At 34.5% G+C, this 24076-nt stretch overlaps 1 protein-coding gene across 4 annotated transcripts in view; it reads left to right on the top strand.

Moving 5' to 3' along the window:
• Nucleotides 1–24076, top strand: part of THEMIS (thymocyte selection associated) — a 226283-nt gene that overhangs the window by 35535 nt on the left and 166672 nt on the right. The gene's annotated exons all lie outside the window — the stretch shown is intronic.

Here is a 24076-nt window from a genome sequence, read left to right as displayed (position 1 = left end):
GAAGAATTAACTCTACAACTGATTGAATAAGTATATTGAATAATGATACTTAGTGAATTAGGAATTATATGAACATGACTTTTATGGATCTGATGCATCTGAGAGTTTATGCAGCAAAAATCATGCCTACTTTAATGCTCATATACTTATTTTATGGCTAAATGAATTTAATGTTTTCGGGCTCAATTAAACCAAGCAGTGATGCTGTAGTAAAATCACGGCAAATTTGAAAATCACAGTATTATATTCTACTCACATGTATTCATATTTCACAGGTTTTAAATACTTAGACAAAACAAAAGCTTTTTTAAAAACTTCTTAAAATTTACAACATTGATATTGTTTCATATAGATTCAAGTGGAATGAAATTATATAGAGTCTAATGAAATCTGGTCTATCATATTTAAAAAATTAATTTCAACTAAATGAAAAGAGAGCACCAGTATTTTTCTACATGAGCTTCTATTTGTAAAGATTCATTGAAGACAAACATTGCATTTCTAAAGTAGAATTGTTTTTTTACATGTTTAAGATAGGCAGGACGACCTAAACTCACACATGTTGGAAACTGTAAACTTTTTATATCTAAGCTTGTAAAGTACATAAAATTTATTATATCCTGAAACTTACAACACTTTATTAAATAATTTTAAATTTGCTCTATTTGTGTCAATTTTGTATGGTTGGACACTAAAATGACTGTCAGAATAGAATTTGGAAACCTTAAATGTTCAATTTCAGTTACATGCAAAAATAGTAATTTTACCTACATACTTAAAAAGATAATCTTGTTTCAAGGGACTTTTTTCCTTTAAAAACTTTGAGACCACTTTTTTTGCTGTATAAGATGACACTTCAGCTACTGTATAACTTGTGTACTGGAATCCCTTCAAGCAATATATACTAGAAGTCAATAAAAAGTTAACCTTTTAGTGTGGACATTGTATTTTTAAAAATAAAAATAAAAATGTGAAGTTTAAGAATGTAAATTTGAAGTTTAAAAGTTTAGTGCATTTTTGTGTATGTGCTTGAATGGAACACATTTCTCCCTAAAATTTAGCTTAAGCTTAAGCAGGCCTTATTGTAGAGAAAAGCCCTAAAACAGATGCTTTAAAAACAAGGAAACAAGCAAATAAGCTTAGATAAAAGCAATTCCAGTTGTATTATTTTCAAAAGCTGTAGAGGAAAATACTTTTTGTGTTATTTACTTAAGTGAAGATGTGCCAAAATGTGGACATTTTTGTACAATGGAGTATATGACGTACATTTATAATAGAGTGTTCATACTTAAAGATACCTAAGTTCTTTGTTGTTAAGCACCAACTTTGACCATGCAATACAAAGCTACAAATTGGACTACTGGAAAATGTTTTCTCCTGTAATCCTATAAATATAGATTATATATGTGCATCCTTCATTTTGTAAGTATAAACAAATAATGAGGAAAAGATTAAAATTTTATTTTTTATTTTCTGCTAGACTTTCAAATGCTGTGAAATGAAAATTTTGGTTCATTTTTAATAAGTACAAATTATTGGTCAATTATTTAACATTAAAACATTTACTAAAGAGAAATCAAAAGCAAGACTTGCTTTAAGATTCGTAGTTTTATGGTTTTCTATATTATGATACTGGTAGATTTTGTTAGGCATTGCTAAATGACTAGTGAATAAGTGTTGAGATGGGAAAGAAAATGACTTCAAGTTAGCGTGCAAAAAAAAGATGATAAAATCTGGGGTTTAGAAATGTCTGCTTTGATGCAATATTTAAGCTCTTGAATTTAAAAACTTTACATTTTAGTTGGAACATCTAATTTGTTTCACGCTCAATAAGTACTTGGAATCATTGCATCTTTTAAAACCAAAATTTTAACAAAAGTTGTGAGATGAAATGTCTTTAGATGAAATACTTTTTCACAGGAAATAAAACTTTTTACATGGAAATGGTCAGTCATTATTTAAAAATACATTTTGTTATTATTTTTAAAAATAAATTACTAGAACAAGTTTTTATGGGAGGCAATTTTCAACTACTCTATATAAACAGATTAGCTCTCTGATTTCCTAGTTCTTACAAAAAATAAATAGGACTCCAGAGGGTTTTTGCCTACATTAGAAGGGTTGGTTTTAGTGATTCAGCATTTATGTTAGTTAAAGAAAGAACACCTGCCCCATCAGCTATGTGTGAATTCTAATCTTCTAACCACAGACCAAGTGCTTTTTTTTTTTTTTTTTTTTTTTTTTTTTTTTTTTTTAAAGAAACTTGTCTTTTGGCATCAGGAAAAGCTTAAAACATATTCAGAAAAGTATTTTTTTTTTTTTTTTCCCTCGGGACTCCTGAAATCAAATCATGTGAGTTCAGAAATAACAGTTCATGAGCAGAAACCACCTTGATTTTTAAAATTACTGACAGTTGTCCTAACCCTTCTACCTAAACACAGCATATGTATTTGTTCCAGTATTTTAAATAAAAATCAGCATCTATTTGGCTTCCTCGAAGAGTTTATGGAATTTTTAAATAATGGTAATCTGAACTAATCTTAGATCAGATACAATCTTGCCCTCCTTTTCTCCCTCCCTTCTGTCCTCCTTTTTACTTTAGACAAATGAGAATGGAAAATTTTAACGTATTCTGACGCAGATTTACTTTGAGTACCTGCTGTGTGCTGTGGTGAAACATGATACATGGAAAAGGGGAACATATAAAATAAAACTCCCAGCCAACAAATTTTTCATTCAAAGAAAAGACACATAATAAAATTAAGAGGATAATAGAGATGGTACCTAAAAATGGCAGATCAACTGTACCTGCATTGCATGCCTTAAAAATTGAGGAAAACTAGGTGGCTGTGACCCGCGTGACTGGGCTACACCGGGTGGAGGAGTCTGGGCAGGGTGGGCTCCGCAGGTGGGAGGAAGTCAGGTGCCGGAAGAGGGTTAATGGGGGTTAATGGTGGGCTCCGCAGCTGGGAGGAAGTCAGGTGCCTGAGGAGGGTTAATGGGAAAATACCAAACTGTAGAAGTGGCCTAGGCAAGGCCGGGTTGTAAATAGTTGAAGACCAGCTCAGTGAGACCTCGGGTTAGGATCCAGTCCAGCAGCTCCAGCTGGCGGAAGACCAGAAGCAACTTCTCCACCCTTCTTCCCCAACTGCACTAAGTCTTCGTTTTCTTTTTCTTTCTTTCTCTACACCCTGCCCGCGAATAATTTGCTCATTTTTTAAAAAAATAATGTTCTACATTTCTAGTAAATCTGTTTACTTTTTTTTTCAGAGCGACACAGCATTCTAGATCACTGAAACTAATCTCATTTTACAAAGGCATTTACACACATTTTTAGAAAATTATTCCATTCAGCCATTATCAATAAAGAGAAGATTCAAACTTTCTTTTCATATTAACAGGATCAACAATTATCTTTCTTCATGATACTTCAATCTGAGGAAACAGATAGTCACTGAGTAAATGAGTGTCCAAGAATATTCATTTATCCAACTGACACTCTTTGAGTCGCTACCTAATACCTGTCAGGATGCTGAATTTGGAGCAATAAAGACCACACAATCATCATGGCCCTAACTCTCAAAAAGTCCAAGCCTCCATTGTAGAGTTAGACATAAGAGTTACAAAGGCATTTTAAGATATGCTATTTGTTAACCTATGCTCAATAGGTTAGAGAGTCGTTCCTGAATTGATATTGTTTCTGTCAACAATAATTAGATCACCTAAATTTTTATGTAATATACCTCAGAGAACATTTTCCTCTGTGCATTAGAAATAGTTTCTTTTGAAAAAGATTTTTTTTCCTAAGTTGACATCTAGCAAATTACTTCTTATTGTAACAGAGGCTTTACGTTTAAATGAGTATTTTAATTCACAAAGATATAAACAAGAATACAATTTTTAATTTCTGCTGTTCAGAATGTTCTCTTCTTCTGACTGGGAAAAAGAAGCAATTCATTAAAAACCTGACAGTGCAGATTAACTACTGATAGATGCCATTCATCTGACAAGTGACCTACAGCATTGTATTTTTACTGCTGGGCTTCATGCTAGTTGCTTTTCTAATTCAGATCCCTTTGAAACACAAAGCAGAATTGTTCCAAAATCATGTTTTTATAAAACCACAGGCTTGCTGCTCAGTAGTATTCAGAAATTTCCATTTATTAAAGTAATTTATTGAGAAGTATTAATCTCATCTTATTTATTAAGAGTCACTAGAAAAAAATTCATGCCAGACTTTCTGGAGAAAATGACTTTTGGTGCAAACTGACCAGAATCCATTTTGTCATTCACCCTAATTTGGTTATTTTTGGTCGATACCGATAGCCTTCAGTTCTTGAAAGTAGATGATAGCTATCAGTCTCTTATCCCATAAACTTGAAGGCCTAGTACAACCAAAAATCAAATGCCTAACATCAAATTTTGCCAAATGTAAAAAGCATTTTTTTCTTTTTTGCAAATAGACTTAATAACAGCTATATGGCCATGTGTCAGCTTGATGTAGTCCCAGCTGTCTTTTGAAGCTCTCTGACAGTACCTTGCCTAAAAAGTTCATAAGAGACTTCTGCAACTGTGTTTCAGCAGCAGGATTCAGCTACCCTTCTAGTTAGAATCAGGTAACAAAACTGTTTTGAATCAGCTGCTGAGCTGAAACTGTAGAGCATAGGGCCCATGTTGGATTCACAAGATTCTTACACCTCTTTGCAAGAACAGGAATGCCTGTGTTATATTTGCAACTAATGAACACATTTTGAACACCATTGATTTCACCCATGAAGCAGCCTTACTAAAAACCATTGTTCTAATTAACAAAGCCTGTATTAATAGGAAACAAAAGCATGTGATATCTGCACTAGTTGTTTTAAGAGCATGGACCTCTGATTAGTCTTTGCATGTTGTCTAGCCACCCTGGATTTTATTTCTGATTGGTGTATCTCAGATGTGAACTAGCATTTTCCTGATCCTTTCCCAGTGGTTAAAACTCTTGAACAGATACATACAGATATACTTCACTTTTTTGTGCTTCACAAATATATATAAACAAGTTGAAGGATTGTGGCAAACCTGTATTAAGCAATTCTACTGGCACCATTTTTCCAACAATGTGTTCTCCTTTTGTGTCTCTGTGTCACATTTTGGTAATTCTTGCAATATTTCAAACTTTATCATTATTATATTTGTTGTAATGATCTGTAATCAATGGTCTTTGATATTCCTATTGTTATTGTTTTGGGGCACCACAAACCATGAGCATATAAGATGGCAAACTTCATAAATGTTGTGTGTCTGACTGCTCCCTCGACCAGCCATTTGTTCCCCATCTCTTGCTCTCCTCGTGTCTGCCTATTCCCTGAGACACAACAATATAAAAATTAGGCAAATTAATAACCCTAAGCTGGCCTCTTAAATGTTCAAGTGAAAGGAAGAGTCATACTCTCTCACTTTCAATCAAAAGCTAGAAATGATTAAGCTTAGTGTGGAAGGAACGTCAAAAGCCAATCTAGGCTGAAGGCAGGGCTTTTTGTGCTAAGCAGTTAGCCATGCTGTTATTGTAAAGGAAAAGTTCTTGAAGGAAATTAAAGGTACTACTCCAGTGAATACATGAATGATAAGAAAGGAAAACAGCCTTATTGCTGATATGAAGAAAGTTTTAGTGGTATGAATAGAAGATCACATCAGTCACAGCATTCTCTTAGCCAAATCCTAATTCAGATCAAGGCCCTGAACATTAAGGCAAGACCCTCTATCAGCAAAAAGATTATTACTCTCTGAAGACTCAGAGGATTGTTAGAAATTGTTAGCAGTTTTTAGCAATACATTGTTTTCAAATTAAGGTATATACATTATTTTTTAGACACAATTCTACTGGATACTTAATAGACTACAGTATACTGTAAATATAACTTTTATATGCACTGAGAAACCAAAAAAATCTGTGTGACTTGCCTTATTGTAATACTCATTTATTGCAGTGGTCTAGAACCAAATCTGCAATATCTCTGAGATATGCCTGAATGTATCTCATTATCTAGCTGAAGTGTTTTAAGTAAATTATAAGGATATTATAATAATCTTAAACATTTATTTCCACATATGTCCAAGATGCTCTATTGTCGCTCTGAGTGGAGGCAGATCTAGCCATAGTTAATTGCTTTCATTTAGTTTTGTTTTCACACTATAGCTTTAACTAAGTCCTAAATCCATATGCTATTCCAAGTTGATTTATGTTGTCTCCTGACTCCTTTACCTGCTTAATGTGCTACAATATTTGCAAACCTAACCAAACTTCGCAATTTACGAAGGAACTTTAAAATATTACATATTCGTGGGTTTCACCATGGAGAATCTGGTTGAGAATTTTGGAAGATAACCCAAGAATCTGTATTTTAAAACTTTCTCCAATTGATTCCAAGGCAGTCTGTATGCAAACAATTGTTGAAAAGGAACTAGACAGGACCATCTCTGCTTAAGGATGACCATTTGATATAAGAAACAATATATCAAGAACTGAACTCTTTGCTTCCTTCTCTATTTTTCTGCATCAATGATTCTTAGTGCCCTATCATTCTCCTAATACCCCAGCACCTCGATCTGGAAGTCAGTTTTATCTAATTTTTTTCACTTGAAATTCACCAGTGCCTGGTGGTGGATCATTTTGATATTTGCAGCTGTCATCTTATTTAGACACTGTGCATGCCTGGTTCACTCTGTAACACATCTCATTGCCTCTAGTGTCTCTTGTAGTCTGTGACAACTCAGGAAAAATTTCTTACAACAATAATGCTGTGTTGTCTGCATTTCCAATATATTCTTCTTGGGTTTTCTCCAACCACTGAATTTTTATTTTGTAATCAGATCATGTAGGAAAACATTGGATGTCAGATAATATTTTAGCACATTAATTTGTTCAAATCTTAAAAGTGGTATTTTTACCTTCTGGAATGCCCTTTCTATCAATATTAATAGGCAAACATCCAGACTGACCTCATTTAGCTATACTCACATGTCAACTATGTAGAGGATTATACTTCGATTTGTTTGTTGCTAACTTCATTGGCATGAGAGGACAATCAAGGTGACACATGACACATAGATGACCAAATTACCAAAGCTCTGAAACAGTCTACCAATTGCAAAACTGCAGCTCTCATTTTTGTTTTTAATCTTTTCATAGCACTGTGCTGTTCACTACAGTAGTCGCTAGTCATATGTGGCTGTTTAAGTTTAAATTAAGTGAAAGTAAATGCATTTAAAACTTGAGTTCCTCCATTACATTAGTTACATTTAAGTGCTCAAGAGCCTCATGTGGCTATTAGCTGCAGTATTGGGCAGCTCAGATTATATTTCCAACATTGCAGAAAGTTTTACTGGACAGTTCCGTTGTGGAGTCCCTCTAGAAGTCTCAAGGTGGGAAGAGGCTCACATTTCCAATATCAATAAAACCTATTTGCCTCTCTTGCTGCTGTGTTGACTTCCCTAATGGCTTTCTGCAGTTTTGGGGTTTCTACATTGTGCTGAGGCTTCTTCTACTACTTCACCTTATATGCACATGCTTCTGTGTTTGACAAAGACTTTCTCTATCACTAGTGTCAAAAGTTGCACACATACACACATCTATTTAATTTAAACAAATAAAATAAATTCTTTATTTTGAGATGAATGCAGATTCATATGCAGTTGTAAGAAATAATACAAAGAGATCCCATGTATCCATGACTCCAGTGGTTCCCAAATTTTTTGGCACCCGGGACTGGTTTCATGGAAGACAATTTTTCCGTGGATTGCAGGGGCAGAGGTTTTTGGGATGTTTCAAGTACACACTATGTTTATCATCAGATGATTAGATTCTCATAAGGAGTACACAATCTAGATCCCTTGCATGCACAGTTCACAACAGGGTTTGTGCTCCTAAGAGAATCTAATGCCTACTGATCCGACAAAAGGTGAAGCTCAGCTTTGCTGGCTCTTTAGCTGCTCACCTCCTGCTGCGCGGCCAGCACCAGTCTGTGGCCCAGGGGTTGCGGACCCCTGCTTTACTCAACTTCCCTCAATGGTAAGGTCTTACAAAACTATAATACAATATTATGACTAGGATATTGACATTGTTACAGTCAAGAGACACAATATTTATATCATCGCATCACTCGTTGCTTTTTTATAGCCACATCTACTTCTTTCCCACTTTCCCACCTTCTTCTTAACTCCTTTCAAATTTAAGTTCATAATCCATTTTGAGTCAATATTTGTGTGTGTATAATGTGAAGTTTAGTACACTTAACTCTTGAACAAAGAGGTTTGGATTTTGTGGGTCCACTTATATGCAGATTTAAAAATATATATATATAGGAGATTTTTCTGGAGATTTGAAACAATTCGAAAAGAACTCACAAACCACGTAGCCTAGAAATACCTAAGATAAAAAACTAAGAAAATTAGGTATGTCATGAATCCATACAATATATGTAGCTACTAATTTATTTTATCATATACTACCATAAAATACACACAAATCTATTATAAAAAGATAACAGTTTTCACAACTTGCACATGCCTTTACAGACATGTAAAGGTGCTAGTCACAGTTGAGACAAAGGTAAACACATGTAACAGATGCAGTGTTAAATCACAACTACATAAAATTAACTATAGTAATATTGTTCTACCATAATAACTTTGTAGCCCTGTTCTGTTGCTGTTATGGTGAGCTCAAGCTTTGGAAGTGTCTGATTAAAACACCCTGTCACTCTAATCATCTCCTTTTGAGTACTCATTCTCTCTTACAAATTGTGAATTGCAGTAAAAAGTGAGCTCATTCTCGTGTACGTTCCATCATAGTGCTATACCGTAAACCTTGAAAAACAGCATGACACCTACAAAGTGCTATTAGTGATGCTATTGGTACTCCCAAAAAGTAGAGAAAAGTTGTAACATTGCAAGAAAAAGTTGAATTCCTTGATATGTGCCATAGATTGAGGTCTGCAGTCGTGGCTGCCCACCATTTCAGACAGATGTTATAAACAAAAGATGTAAACTTATGATATCAATAAATGCAATATTATGAATGCATTTTCTATTCCTTATGATTTTCTTAGTGACATTTTCTTTTTGCTAGCTTATTTTATTGTAAAAATGCCTTGTGTAATACATGTAACATACAAAATATGTGTTAATTGACTTTACGTTACTGGGAATGCTTCCAGTAGCCTATTAGTTGTTAAGTTTTGGGAAAGTCAAACGTTGTAACATGGATTTTTGACTGCACAAGGCCAGGGCCCTTAACTCCATACATTGTTTAAGGGTAAACTGTACTAGGTTACTTATTTTAATTTTATGGATATCCAGTTTTTCCACCACTTTGTTGTTGTTCTTTAAAAAGCTTGCTTTTGAATTGCTTTTGCAACTTTGTCAAAAATCAGATGGGCTTATTTCTGTGGTGCAGTTTTTGGGGAGTACATTTTGTTCCCTTAATACATGTATCTATTCTCTGCCACTAACTATACAGTTCTGATTACTGTAGTTAAATATAAGTCTTGACTTGGGTAGTTGAATTCCTACCTCCTTTATTTTTCTTTTACAAAATTGTTTTAATTGTCTAGTTCCTTTGTCTTTCCATATTCAATTCAGAATGATCTCATCTCCATTTACAAAAAATTTACAAAAATGTTGATAATAATTGTATTAACCTGTATATCAATTTGAGGAAAATTGACATCTTTACATTGTTGAGACTTTCAATGAATGAAAACAGTATGTCTCTCCATTTGTTAAGATCGTTAATTTCTCACATCAACATTTTTTTAGTTTTCAGCATACAAGTTCTGTACATGTTTTATTACATCCATGACTAAGTATTTCATTTTTTGAGCAGTCACAAATATTTTATTTTGAATTTCATTGTCCACATGTTCATAGCTAGTTTTAGAAATAAAACTGATTTTTGAATGTTATTCTAGTATCCTACAACTTTGGTGAACTCACTTAATTGTTCTAATAGTGTTTGTTGTTTTTAGATTCCTTCGGATTTTCTGTGCAGATAATTATGTCATTTGGAAATAGAGACTGTTTTATGTTTTCCTTTCCAAGGTGTATGACTTTTATTTTATTTTCTTGCTTGATTGCCTGGCTAAAATTTCTAGGACTGTTTGCGTAAGAGTGGTTAGAGCAGATAGCCTGGACTTATTTCTGATCTTAGGGAGAAAACATTCAGGTTTTGACCACCAAGTATAATTTTGTCGGTAAGGTTTTTGTTTTTGTTTTATTTGTCTGTTTTATAGATTCTTGTTACCAATTAGAGCAATTTCTCTGTACTCCTAGTTTTTCTGAGAGGTTTTTTTTTTTTTTTTTTTTTTTGGAGACAAATTCTCACTCTGTCACCCAGGCTGGAGTGCAGTAGCGCAAACTCGGCTCACTGCAAGCTCTGTCTCCTGGGTTTTCCTGCCTCAGCCTCCCAAGTAACTGGGATTACAGGTGTCTGCCACCATGTCCGGCTAATTTTTGTCTTTTTAGTAGAGATGGAGTTTCACCATGTTGGCAAGGCTGGTCTCAGACTCCTGGCTTCAAGCGATCCACCCGCTTCAGTCTCCCAAAGTGCTGGGATTACAGGCATGAGTCACCACTCCTGGCGTGAGAATTTTGGTTTTTAAATAAATAGGTGTAAAATTTTGTCTAATGATTTTTCTGCATCAACTGAAATTATCATTTGTGCTCCCCCACCACACTTTTTTAGCCTGTTAATATAGTAGATTACATTGATTGCTTTGTTGATATTGAGCAAGCCTTGTATTCCTGGCATTAACCATACTTGGTCATGGTGTATAATTCTTTTTATATATTGCTAGATTGAATTTACTAAATTTCTCTGAAGAATTTTTGTCGATATTAATGAATTGGTTTATAGGATTTTTTTTTCTTTTTCTTTTTGATGAGTGCTGTCTGTCTGGTTTGGGTATAATGGCAATACTAGCTTCATTAGCTAAATTGGTGAGTATTCTCCCATCTAGAATTGTTGAAAATATTTCCTTAGAAATTTGGCCGATTGTCTCCACTGAAACAGTCAGGGCCTGGAGATTTCTTTTTTGGGAATTTTATAATATGAATTAAATTTCCTTAATAGTTATTGGACTGAACAAGTTATCTATTTCATACTGGATGAGAGGTAGTATATTTTGTTGGCTTTTTTTTTTTTTTTTGAGGAACTGGTTTATTTCAACTAAATTGTCAAATGATGTGGTAAAGTTGATTCCCTTATTACATTTTTGATGTCTGAAGGTTTTGTAGTGATACTCTCTTATTGATAACTTCTGTCTTTTCTCATTTTTTTCTTTTTCAGAATTGCTAGTGTTTTGTCAATTTTATTGATATTTTCAAATAATTTTCTCTTTGCTTCATTGATTTTTTTTTCTGTTTCTTTTTCCATATTCTTGAATTATGAGCTTAGATTGCTCATTTGAGGCTATTGCTCTTTTCCAATATAACTATTCAGTGCTAAAAATTATCCTCTCAGTACTGCCTTAGCTATTTCCCACAATTTTGATATGTTGTATTTTCATTTTTATTAAGTTCAGTGTGTGTGTATATAAATATATGTATGTGTATGTATATGCATATAGATATAAATATGTATTATATGCATATATAAATTTTTTTTTCTTAAAGTTTCTTTTTCCCTCATGGATTATTTGAAGGTGTTGTGTTTAGTTTTCAAGTGTTTGGGGAATTTCTTGGTATCTTTCTGTTACTGATTTTTAGTTTAATTCATTGTGGTCATAGAATATTATGATTCAATTATTTTAAATTTTTTAAATTTGTTGAGATTTGTTTTATGGCACAGGATATCTCAGTATATGTTATTGTGGGTATTTGAAACCAATGTGTATTTTACTGTTGTTAGGTAAACTGTTCTATAAATGAAGACTTGATTCTCTTGTTTGATGATGTTGTGGAGTTCTTCTATATCCTTACAGGTAATCTGTCTAGTTTTTCTATCAATTATTGAAAGAGGAGTGTTGAAGGATCCCACTGTAATTGTGGATTTGTCTATTTCTCCTTTTAGTTAGAACAGTTTCTCTTTTACATATTTTTCAGCCCTGTTCTTTGGTTGGTGTATACGTATTTGGGATTCCTTATCTTCCTGGTAGATTGACACTTTTATCATTATGTAATGTTTTTCTTTGTCTCTAGTAATTTCATTTTTTCTAAATTTTACTTTATTTGGTATTAATATTGCTGCTTCTGCTTTCTGTTGATAAATATTCACATGATATTCATTTTCCATCCATCTTCTTTCAATCTGCCTATTTCATTTGGAGTGAGTCATAGTATGTCTTTGGGTTATGTTTTTTAATTCATTCTACCAATCTCTGTTTTTTAAAAAAAGGATTTAAGTTGTGTACATTTAATGTAACTATTGATATGGCAATGCTTACATCTCCTGTTTTATTTTTAAATTTTCTGTTTGTTCTCTGTTTTTTGTTTCTTTGACACTCTTACAGCAGGAAGCAGTGTCTCATTATTGCCAAGTGGGGTAGAAATCCCAGGTTTCTCCTTCAGCTCTGTGACACCTTAGGAAGACAGGGTCCCCATTATGATGTGGAGTGGGAGTGCTGACCCCCCACTATGGCTTCATTGACACTACCCATGTTGGGAGGGGTACGAGCATTGCCTTATTACTCGGCACTTGGCCACCCCTTACATCATGCGGTAGGGAAGCTGCTGATTGTGCTGGGCACAAGGCCCTGATTTTTCAGTAGACATCCTCTGACATCACCTCAGTGGGAAGGAGAAAGGATGTATCAGTGCTTCTGAGTGGGAGTGAAAGTCCAGGCTCTCCTCCTGGTTTCCCTGACAGTGTTTGAGGAACTGTTATTGCCTTGAAAATATGTAAGACCCAGCTCTCTACTCTGCCTTTTCTGACACCACCCAAGAAAAAATGGGGGAGTGCCTTGTTACAGCCTGGCAAAGAGCGAAGCCTCACTTCTCTATTCAGCCCTTATTGGTGTGGGTGAGCATAGAGACAATGTTTTTCTTTTTTTTTCCTGTGATGTTTGGGTAGAGTAGAATGGTTGTTGTTTAACAGGTTTTCTGTTGTTGTATAGGATGTTCCTTTCCTATAATTCTTTAGGATTTTCCCTCTAGAAGAAAGAAAGGAACAGTCTTCAGAAAAGAGTACCTATATCTCCTTTTCTATGGCACAGAAAACTTTTTTTTCTTTCTTGGTTACTGAGTTCTATCAAAAGTAAAATAAATAAATAAATAAATACATAAAATAAACATAAAAATCTTAGTAGCCTTAGCCAAAGCTCTTTGTGCCTGACATTAGTGTCTACTAGCTTATTTGTTTTTGTTCTTTATATATTTGTGTGTGTCTTCTTTCTCCAGCTACCTAGAATGTACGTTTCTCAAGAAAAGGGATCTTTTGGCTTTTACAGGTTATTTCTTTGTGTGTATATCTTTTGATAATATCTGGTTTTGTGCTCTTAATTGGATGATATTAGATCCTCCGTAGATGATAAAAATTGTTCAATTAAGAGGGAGTATTGAGTATTTTTAAATATTATATCTCTCAGTTCAATTTGTTATGAAACTTTATGCATTGGTTGCAAACGTACAGAAATATGGGGAGAGAGAGCTCATCCACCAAAGGGCAATTTAATTTTTTAGAATCTTTAGAATTTATTTATTTTAAAATTTCTCAGTGACTCTTTTGAGTAAAACATTTTAAAATATTTGTCTCTCTTCAAAATAAATGATAATGAAATTCTATCTGTTTTCCACTTGATCTGCTAAGAAAAACATTCAAAGAGAAAATTTGCAAAAATAAACTAAATAACATAACTATAAAATTATGTTCATCACTATTTGTTTTAGAATTTTTAGTTATTGAATAAAACTCTAGACACTATGTGTAGGTAACTTATAGTGAATAGTGCACTTTATAAATGAATATGGTAAAATTTAATGTATTTTTAAAAACAAGCTAAATTATTAATCTATCTTTATTCTTTCAATTAAAGAATCTTCAATAAATCAGAAAACTAGGGAAGAAAAAGCAGAGCTAAAAAAGATATGAGGAAGAAAATCTAAAGTATAAGTCAAGTACAATATTCTACAAATAACAGGAGTGTGAGTTACATCACTGCATTTCCACTCAAATGTAAATATTGGAGATTTTCCTTATATTATCAATGCATTTCTGGGACTCAAGGATCCCACTCTGTTACAAATGACTAAACTTATTGAAAAGAACATTCAAATGCTGTGCAACTAATATGAGACTGATAAAATTTTTTCACTTAATTAAAAACCTCACTGCCAAATAAACGTAAAATGAATGTGCAAATAATTTTAACTCATTAAATGAGGGAATCTGAGATGTTAAATCCAGTTCAAACACACATACATACACACAAGCAAAAGTAAAATCAGAAATGCCAAAATGAATTACAGTATAGTCAAACCTGATTATCAACCTCAAACATGGAACGTTAGTGTATCTTTTCTACAAGGCATAGATCAATTACATATTTACTGGAAAAAAATCATTTTATTGCAGTGGAAAATAATCATTTATGTTACTATGGATAAGAATAATTTACATTTCTATCAATTTTCTACAAGACAGTACAAGCTGTATACCTCTGTAGAATCAGATAATTCCCAAAAAGGTCTGCTGGACAATATCTAGCTCTGCACTGAGAGGATATGTAGTAATCTTTTTTGTACTTTTCAAGTCTTGGACAACTTTTTTCCTGAAAAGCTTTAACAAAGTCTTGAAACATGGTATTTAGTAAAGGGTTAACTCAGCAGGCTTTGGGTGTTCAAACTTTATGTACATTCCAAAGAAAGGACTGGTCTTGACTGGCTCCTTGGAGATACCTTATAAACCTTTGGATCATCCTGCACGATGAGTGTTTTGTATACTTTGGACGTTTGACCACTCTAACATCTGTTAGCGTGGATAGCTCATACTAACAAGGTGATTTTTGATGAATATCTGTTTTTTTTTAGTTTTGTTTGTTTTGGTTTTCACCTGAGGTCCTTGGCCACACTGTTTGAGTTTCACTTCTGAGGGAGTGCTGCATATTTAGTAGTTAAGGTCAGTTGTGTGTGCACTCCATGCTTCTGTGATCGACCTCCAGTAAAATCCCAGGACTCTAAGGATCAGGTAAACTTTCCTTGTTAGCAACTGTTTGTAGATGTTGTCACTCATCATTGCTGGGAGAATGATGCTCTGTGCATGTGACTCCACCTGGAGAGGACAATTGGAAACCTGTGCCTGGTTTTTCTTGGGCTCTGCCCCATGCACCTTTTCCATTGGCTCATTTTAATCTGTGTTCTTTCTCTGAATAAATTGTAACCATGAGTATAACAGCTTTTCTGACTTCTATGAGTTCTAATCAATCATTAACCTGAGAGTGTATAGGCAGACATCCATATGATATGCAGACATCCATATATGCAGACATCCATATGTACATGATACATATGGATAAACATAAATTTGCTGGACGTTCAAGTAAGTGTTGATGGAGGCCTTCAACAAACAGAACTGAGAGGCTGAGACACTGATCTTGTTTCTTCAGGTTGATTTAGTATTTGTTAGGATGGTAATTTGTCAAAATCTACAGTGACAGCTTCCTGAATCTGATCACAGGGGATGCTGAGTAGGGTATTTATAGAAATCTCTGGACTTCTGCACATGACGTCTTCAAATCAGACCCAGCTCATCTTCTCCAAGATGCCTCACTATTGAAATCACCTTTCTGCTTCCCCGGTACTCTCCCAGAAGATAGTCTAAGATTCTTTTATTCCCTTTCAAACTAACTGCAAAGCATAAATTCTATGACCTTCCTCAAGACCTGGCTTTTACTTCTCTCAATAAGAAACAGCTCTTGTAAATCAAAAGCTTTGATTTTAAAAGTCTTTTTTTTCTGATCTGGCACAAAGAGTAGATTTTGGAAATAAAACATAGTATTCTTTATTTTTTCTCTTTGTACTAAAAAAAAATCCCAAATTTTTTCAGCAGGGTGATAAATTCCTTTATGTCATGCACTGTGTCCCCCTTGGTCTGTGATCTACTATAGATCATCTTTCATTATTTGACTCTTATATTCATATGAAAAGATTTTGACAATTGTGAAAAATATTGTTCAATTTTAATAAAGCCTATCTTGTCAAGACAATTATCTCCCTAAGTATTCAAAATGTCTTTGAATCTCAGAGCTAAACAATGACTAAAACTTCCTTTCTTCCCTGGGGAAATAATCCTTATGTCTTGGCTTTAATGGTAGAAGGGACACAGGGGAAGAATCTAGCTATTGATGAGGTATTATTTCCCTACATTTGCTGCTCAGCTTTAAGACATTTGTACTTTTTCTACTGTAGGTATTACTTTGACCATTGGTTGGCAAAGTCAAATGTTGCTAGTATGAAATGGCTGGTTTTTCCTCACACAAATATTTTTAGTTTTCTGGCAGGAAACTTCCTTTGGACATCTCTGAGTGCTACTATTTAGTCTTTCCTGGAACACTTAAGTACATATATTTTTGAGAAGTAGGATTCCATGCTCCACAACTCCAAGGATGCCATTCACATCCATGTAAGTTGTGGTTCAAGCAGTTTTATAATGGGCAACCTATGCAGTAAGCAGTGGCCCTGAATATACTCCAATTGTTTGACAGCTTTGTTTGTTAGAAAGAACAGCTGTCTTCAAATATGTTAAGGCTTCTAGTAGAAGAGTTAAGATAATTGTTTTCTGTATGATTTCAAAGGCTAAAAACCTGTTTGAGTGTGTATATCCCAGATAAGCACAGATAAAGGTTAATAAAATGAAGAAATTTTTAACAGTAAGAGCTGCTCAAAAGTAAAGCAGATCACCTTAAAATAATGGAATTCCATCACTGAAGATGTTCAAATAAAATCTGGACACCTGCCTGGTACAGATACTGTATAGGGACTCAGTTATCATAATACATTAACAGGATAAAAGAATATTTAAATTTTCCTGTCTGAGATGCAATGATTCGCGAGATCATTAAAGCTGCTAGCACTCAGAAATGTAAATGAAATTTAAACTCATTCTACAACTGCCATTGGGTTGTATACAACTGTGATTATTATCAAGTTAGAGTTTTATGCCTCAATTCAGACAACTGACCTGGAATAAATGATTGAATGAAGAGTTCTGTATTCTTCTGCCAGATTTCATTAGACCAAGCCTTTGGGAGTAAATTAGCCCAATTTGAGGATTAAAGTCTTTAAAAATATTAGCCAAGGGGCTTAAAGAAAGCAAGATGAGTCATAGTGCAGGACTGGGCTGGGCATAATTAATACCTGGCATGCCATCTTCAACTGATGGATAGTCACCTAGAACTTGATGTTGAGGATTATTAGGTCATATCTAGAGTCAGCTCAAAATATACCTTGGATGATTAGTGATGGGAGGGACAAATGGTAGAATATACTGCACATATTTGCTGTCTCTCTCATGGAGACTACTTGGCCTGTTATTTAGGTAGAAGGCATAGAATTCATCTCCTGGGGCTGGGCAGGGTGGTTGACACCTGTAATCCCAGCACTTTGGGAGGCCGAGGTGGGTGGATCACTTGAAGTCAGGAGTTCAAGACTAGCCTGGCCAACATGGTGAAACCCTGTCTCTACTGAAAATACAAAAATTATCTTGGCATGATGGTGAGCGCCTGTAATCCCAGCTATTTGGTAGGGTGAGGTAGGAGAATCACTTGAATGTAGGAGGCGGAGGTTGCAATGAGCTGAGATTGCGCCACTGGACTCCAGCCTGTGCAACAGAGCGAAAAAAAAAGAAAAAAAAGAATTTACTTCCTAGGGAGATTTCACTTGCTTATGGCTTTAGAACTGAGCTGTGTAGGTCCAGCAACTCAAAGCATCCATGGTCAATTAGGATCAGCATTAACTCATACAACTCAGAAGAATATAAGGTAGAAATCAGAATGCCAGTCCAATAACTTGCAATTAGAATTATTACTGTCAAATTGATTAAAATTCCTGTGTCTTTTAGCTAGGACACTCAGGCTGCTGTGTCATTGAGATAGATGAGTTAATAACACTGATTAAGACTTTATGTATTAGGTTATAACTTTCCTTTTTCAGGATATTGAAATTTACTCTAACTTTCTAACTCCTTGAGACTACATCCTTGTTTCCTGCCTTGACTGTGGTCATATGTTTGCACTTAATTCCTTCTGGAAGCGTTTCCAAAACTATCTGTGGTGAAGACCTAATTCATTTTCCTTTTCTGATCCATCATGAATTAGTACTTTGATAAAATGCAATAAAATGAGTTATAAAAATAAAATTAAATAATGCAAAATATAAGCACAATTTCAATGAATGACCTCCAAAATTTATTAAAAAATTTAAGCCTTTACTGTTTCCTTTCCTTTCCTTTCCTTTCCTTTCCTTTCCTTTCCTTTCCTTTCCTTTCCTTTCCTTTTCTTTCCTTTGCTTTCTTTCTTTAGAGTCTTACTCTGTCATGCAGGCTGGAGTGCAGTGGTACAATCTCAGCTCACTGCAACCTTCACCTCCTGGGTTCCAGTGATTCTCCCGCCTCAGCCTCCCAGGTAGCTGGGATTACAGGCACCCGCCACCATGCCCAGCTAATTTTTGTATTTTTAGTAGAGACAGGTTTCGCCACATTGACTAGGCTGCTCTTGAACTCCTAAACTCAGGTGATCCACCCACCTCGGCCTCCCAAAGTGCTGGGCTTACAGGTGTGAGCCACTGTGCCCAGTCTTTATTCTCAATTTCTAAACTAAAATTTGCAAGCAGAATAGTTAATGGAGTGTTTAATTAATGCTAACAAAGTTAGGGAAATATATAATAGCATGAAGCTTTATTTTGTATGTATTGTGCGAACACACTATACCCCATTAGGGTCCCTGTGTAATCAATGCAATCAGTACATATGTATTCATTAAATGGAAATACAGAAGAAGTTTATAATTTTAAATGACTATAGATGTCTATATTAAATTTATTCAACATTTAAGATATAAAAATGTAGGCAGAGATGTTGATGTGTATAAAATGTACTTGAAACCAAGTCCTTCCTAAAACAATAAGCCAACTCCCAATGCAATAGTGTTTATATATAAAATTATGATATTATTTATGTCATTTTGAGGCTTAAAATTTGGGTGAAATATGGGAAATATTTGATCAATAATAGTGTCAGAAGATGTACAATCACTGATTTGTTCCACAATCATAGACAAATGTTTTGTGAATACACAGGAGGGATATTTATTTCATACACATACCCTCAAATCCCTTTGCTCTGATAATGTTGACTCAGTGAGACACAATGATGACTTCTATCATGACAACCACTTGTAAGCCCTCTTAGTACAGTTTTATTTAATCTATTAAATTAATAAATTTGCCATTAAACAAACACATTTTTGGCTAGTGCATGAAACAGTGATTTATTATTCTTCTATCACTGAAACTTAGTCATTTGAATTTCTTGCACATCACTCGCACATCACTCAGAGTGATTGAAATGTTGTGCTTTTCTGGGTTTTGACCCTAGTACTATTTTAATCTGATTTTATTTATTTATTTATTTATTTTTGGCTCTCAAGCCCCAGCATTTCCAATTTGTAGGAACTTTTATTGCTTCCCCATGTTGAGATGTTTTATGTAAGACTCACCAACATTTACTACAGTCTTTTGCATATTTCAGTCTTTAGATTTGACTTCCTGGATAATACTTAAACCCCCAATTCACAAGAAAAATCCTGTATTCTTAGAGGTTAGAGAGATTTTACCTTAGTTCTTAGCACAGCCATAACTTTTCTTATTATGTAATCCCAATGTTTTGCCATCTTAATACTGATGTTTTGGGGATGAGAGAATCTCTATGGCCTGGAAGGATCATTCCCTAGCATTATTCAGATGTACCTCTTAGTGGTATATCTAGTGTCCAACTAGAAGAATCCACCCTTAGTAAAGCTGAAAGCTTGTTTTTTCATGTCTACTTATATGTACATTGCATTAAAATATCATGCTCACTTATTTTTAGACACATTCTTCATAGAGTGGGAATGACATTGTCTCTGCCTTACAGAAAATGCAGACCATCTCTTTATGGAAGACTGGCCACATAAATGTCTATTGCAACCATGGCCTCTTTTGAACTTCATTCCTGTGGCTGCTTATCTAGAGGTTCATTTGGAAAACTGAATTTATCACTATAATGGTCGCAATGTCATATCAACTTCCATGTCTAGGTACACAATTGCCAATAAAATAGTTTTACACTTAAACATTTCCTTTAGAGGGATGCTCCTTCTTGATAACTTGTGCTATCCTGAAGCAAAAAATAATCACATCTATTTATAATGAGCAACGATGCATCTCCACTGGCAACCCCACTGGATATGGTTCTGTCAGACACTATCAGCCATACTTTGCAGTTATAATTTCCTAACTTATAAAAACATATCTCAGATGATCACATGAGCTCCCTCTTTATGCAAACTTAACAAGTAGAGATTCATATTATAGAACCACTACCCTCATTACTCCTTGTCTAGGGAATTCACAATGTGGCCAGCTTGCATATACTTTGCTTGTATATTAGATATCAAACACACCAAATAAAGATATAACCCATTCAAAAACCTTTGACTTGACCATGCTTTAAACTGCTTATGTAGAAGGACCACTATTATATTCGCAAAAATTGTCATTTTACAGTGAAACAAAATTATAACAACATTCACTAATGATCTAATAAGTGATAAAAACTGTTTTACTAGCTGTGGGGAAGGTATACATATAGTTAAGATAATGTCTCTTCTCTTCTCTAGGAAATCATAATAATTCCAAAATATACATAACACTCTAATTGAAGTAGTGATAATAATCACATAAGGGCTATAATGGAGATACGCATGAAGTGCTATCAGAGCACAGAGGACAGAATTAATTCTTACTTACGTGTAGGAATCATGGAAGGCTTTGAAGAAAATGATGAATATGGGCTGAAACTTTGGAATTGGTTGGACTTTGAAAAGTTGATGAGGATGTAAAGGGATGGGTGGCCTGGTATAGTGGCTGGGGGTGGGAGGGCAGGCAGTAGTGGAGGGAGAATGCATTTGAGTAAAGGGAAGAAGCATCCAATGTAGTTTCCTCTTTGCTGACTGTCATACATTTTTAACTTTGGAGGGAAGATGGAAGAAAATCTATTGAACCAATTGTTTTGGCTGCTCTGATGTGATCACAACATTGCTTATATGGATTGTCAAACAAGAGATGAGCTCATAAAAGGATATTAATGTGTCGTTTTTATTGAGCAAAGTAGCATTACAGAAAAGGTGATTTCAAAGGCACATGGCTCTTTCATTACAGCCTTCAGGGGCAATGTTTGATCACTGAAAACAGGCTGCTTTGTTCCAGCTTTCTCTGATGTTTGGCATTATCCTGAATACATATGCTCTGACTTGGAAAGAATCAGTCTGTAAAGATTTAATAGATTTGAGATTTGCATATTCAAAATACATGTTTTATGGTTAAAATGAAATGAAAGCCATTTTAATATGTATGTCTATATATACACAGATATATTTCAGAAACACATCTCAGCAATTTTTTAAAAGCAATTACACATATTATGTGTTTGCTCTGAGATAATGAAAGTTGGCTATTTTTAAACTCACCATTTTAATTTATCGTGAAGAAAAAATATATTTTAAGACACATTATATTAGTGTTAACAAAGTACAAGATTTCCAGTTTTAGGGACTTGAGCTTTGCTATATGTCCCTGTCACCTATCATAGACATAACTTTCTAGTGCTGGATGTCTCTGAACACTTTCTTTATTAAAAATGAGTTAACAGCTTTCTTGGTTGAAGAAAATTGGAAGTCACAAAATATTAAAGAGAAATTATAAAAGATTAGCATTTACAAGATGTTCTTTTCCTTATGTGACTGAAATAAGTGACCTTTTTTCTTCCAAAAGGAAAGACTTGCTTGGAAAAAGACCTGCAGAGTCAAAAGCTTTTCTTGTGGTGACCAAGACTCATGAAATTTGTTTTTATAGAACTCTCTGGCTTCTGTTCCATGTGAAATGGTATGAAATCTCACACAAATTTATCTTTTTATTTTGAATTACAATTGAACCTTTAAAAGAAAGATGACATTCCAACTCAGCCAATTTGATATACATTACATTTACAATTAGATAACCATTGCACTGAAATTAAGCCCGACAGACTTCAGCTGAGATGGGCTAGGTTAAACTATGTTCCATTTAACGTGACAAAGAAAAATTTTACTTCTTGCTCCTTTACTTAAAATCCTTCCCTTTCCCTCTCTCCACTTATAACATCCTCTAACTCAATGACGCCCAGTGTTTTCTCTGCTTAACACATTCTCCCCTCTCTGTTAGTTTTGCAACAATTTCAAAACAGAGACTATTTTGTTATCCATTTGTTGCCTAGGCCAACGTTTGCAAACCTTAATGTACTTATAAATCATCTAGGGATCTTGTTAAAAACACAGGTTCTGATTCAGCAGGTCTGGGGTCTAAGATTCTAACAAGCTCTCAGGTGATGCAGTGGACCAAGGTTTGTATAGCAAACACTTAGAGTACAAATGACCTATCATTAAATGTGTTCTTGGACCATGATAACTGGAAATGTAGATTATCTGACTTTGAGGTTGCTTCAGACTTTGAATTGCTTTTTTATTTATTGATAATGAATCAATAATGAACGCTCTGAACCATCTGGACTCCCTCTACTTCTCTAGTCTCTGTTTTTACCACTTCCTCTTTCTTACTTTACATTTTAGACATAACAAAGTACTTAAAGTTTCCAGAATGTATCAGGCTCTTTCACACGTCAGTACCTTTTCAAATACTATTTCCTCTGCCTGTCCTGGTGTCCTCTGACTCTCCCTTTAAAACTCAAATCTGCCGCCATCTCCTCCATGAATCCTTCTTTAATCTCTTTTTCATGTAATTGCATGATTAAATGCCTTCAGTATACTCCCACAATGCCCTGTATTTCCTTTATTACACCTTTCTCATAATCTGTCGCAATTGTCTCCTTAATTGTTCTTTCCCTTCAAGACAATGCTTCTGGGGGGAAGCAATTTTTATCTCTGATTCCTTTTGCCAATAAACAACATAGTAGGTTTTTTTTTTTTTAATCAAAGTTTGCTGAATGAATGAAGAGGGGAAGTTGATGTGTTGTAGTCATACAAGAATGTAATGCGATATTTCGTCTCATGAAGTTTAAAATTGAATTGGGAGTCATAAAAACAAACATAAAAAGTTAAGTATAGGCTGAGATAATACTAAAGATATAAAATGTTAGTATGTGATTAATTGCCAAATGAGGATCATAGCAAATAACCATTCAGAGTCAATTGGAGGAAAATGTTACTGGGGATTTATTAGTATTTTTAATATCTCAATTTGTTCCACAAAGGACTTGAGCCTGCTGATAACACTATGTATTAAAGTTAATGAAAATATGAACACATGTGTAGTTAAGGGAATAGTATGAGACAAGGAGAGGGTTATGGAAATATGTACTCAAAGCTTGAGGAACGGATAGATTATCTTTAAGATGTATTCTTTAGATGTATTCTTCTTGTCTGCAAAAGTGCTTCTTGCTAAGATATGGACAGTAATGTGGGTGTGCTGGATTTTCATACCCACTCTGCCTGGGAGACTGACTTCTGTGGGGACATTAGCAACTCACTTGTCCTCTGGCTTCTGGCAGAATTTGGTTAATGGGATGCCTTTGGAGAAGAGTGAGGTCAGGACATTTGTTTTCTTTGGTTGCTTAGAACTGTCTGTGCCACTTTTTAAAGATGGCCCCTATGATAAACCTCCTGAAATTATTCTAATTTGAGTGTGCCCTGTCACCTACTAGGACTCTGGTATGACCTCAGAGTTGTTGTTTAGAGCTACATTGGATGTCAGGCTTAATGACTTTTCTGACAACCATTAATGCCATAAAAACATTTGAGGTGCATGCTGTATAGGAACAATTCTATGAGGAGGTGGCTCAATACAGAAAAAT

Source organism: Macaca mulatta, chromosome 4 (assembly GCF_049350105.2).
Source record: "Macaca mulatta isolate MMU2019108-1 chromosome 4, T2T-MMU8v2.0, whole genome shotgun sequence".
NCBI classification, from domain to species: Eukaryota; Metazoa; Chordata; class Mammalia; order Primates; family Cercopithecidae; genus Macaca; species Macaca mulatta.
This window is presented reverse-complemented; position numbering and strand designations above follow the sequence as displayed.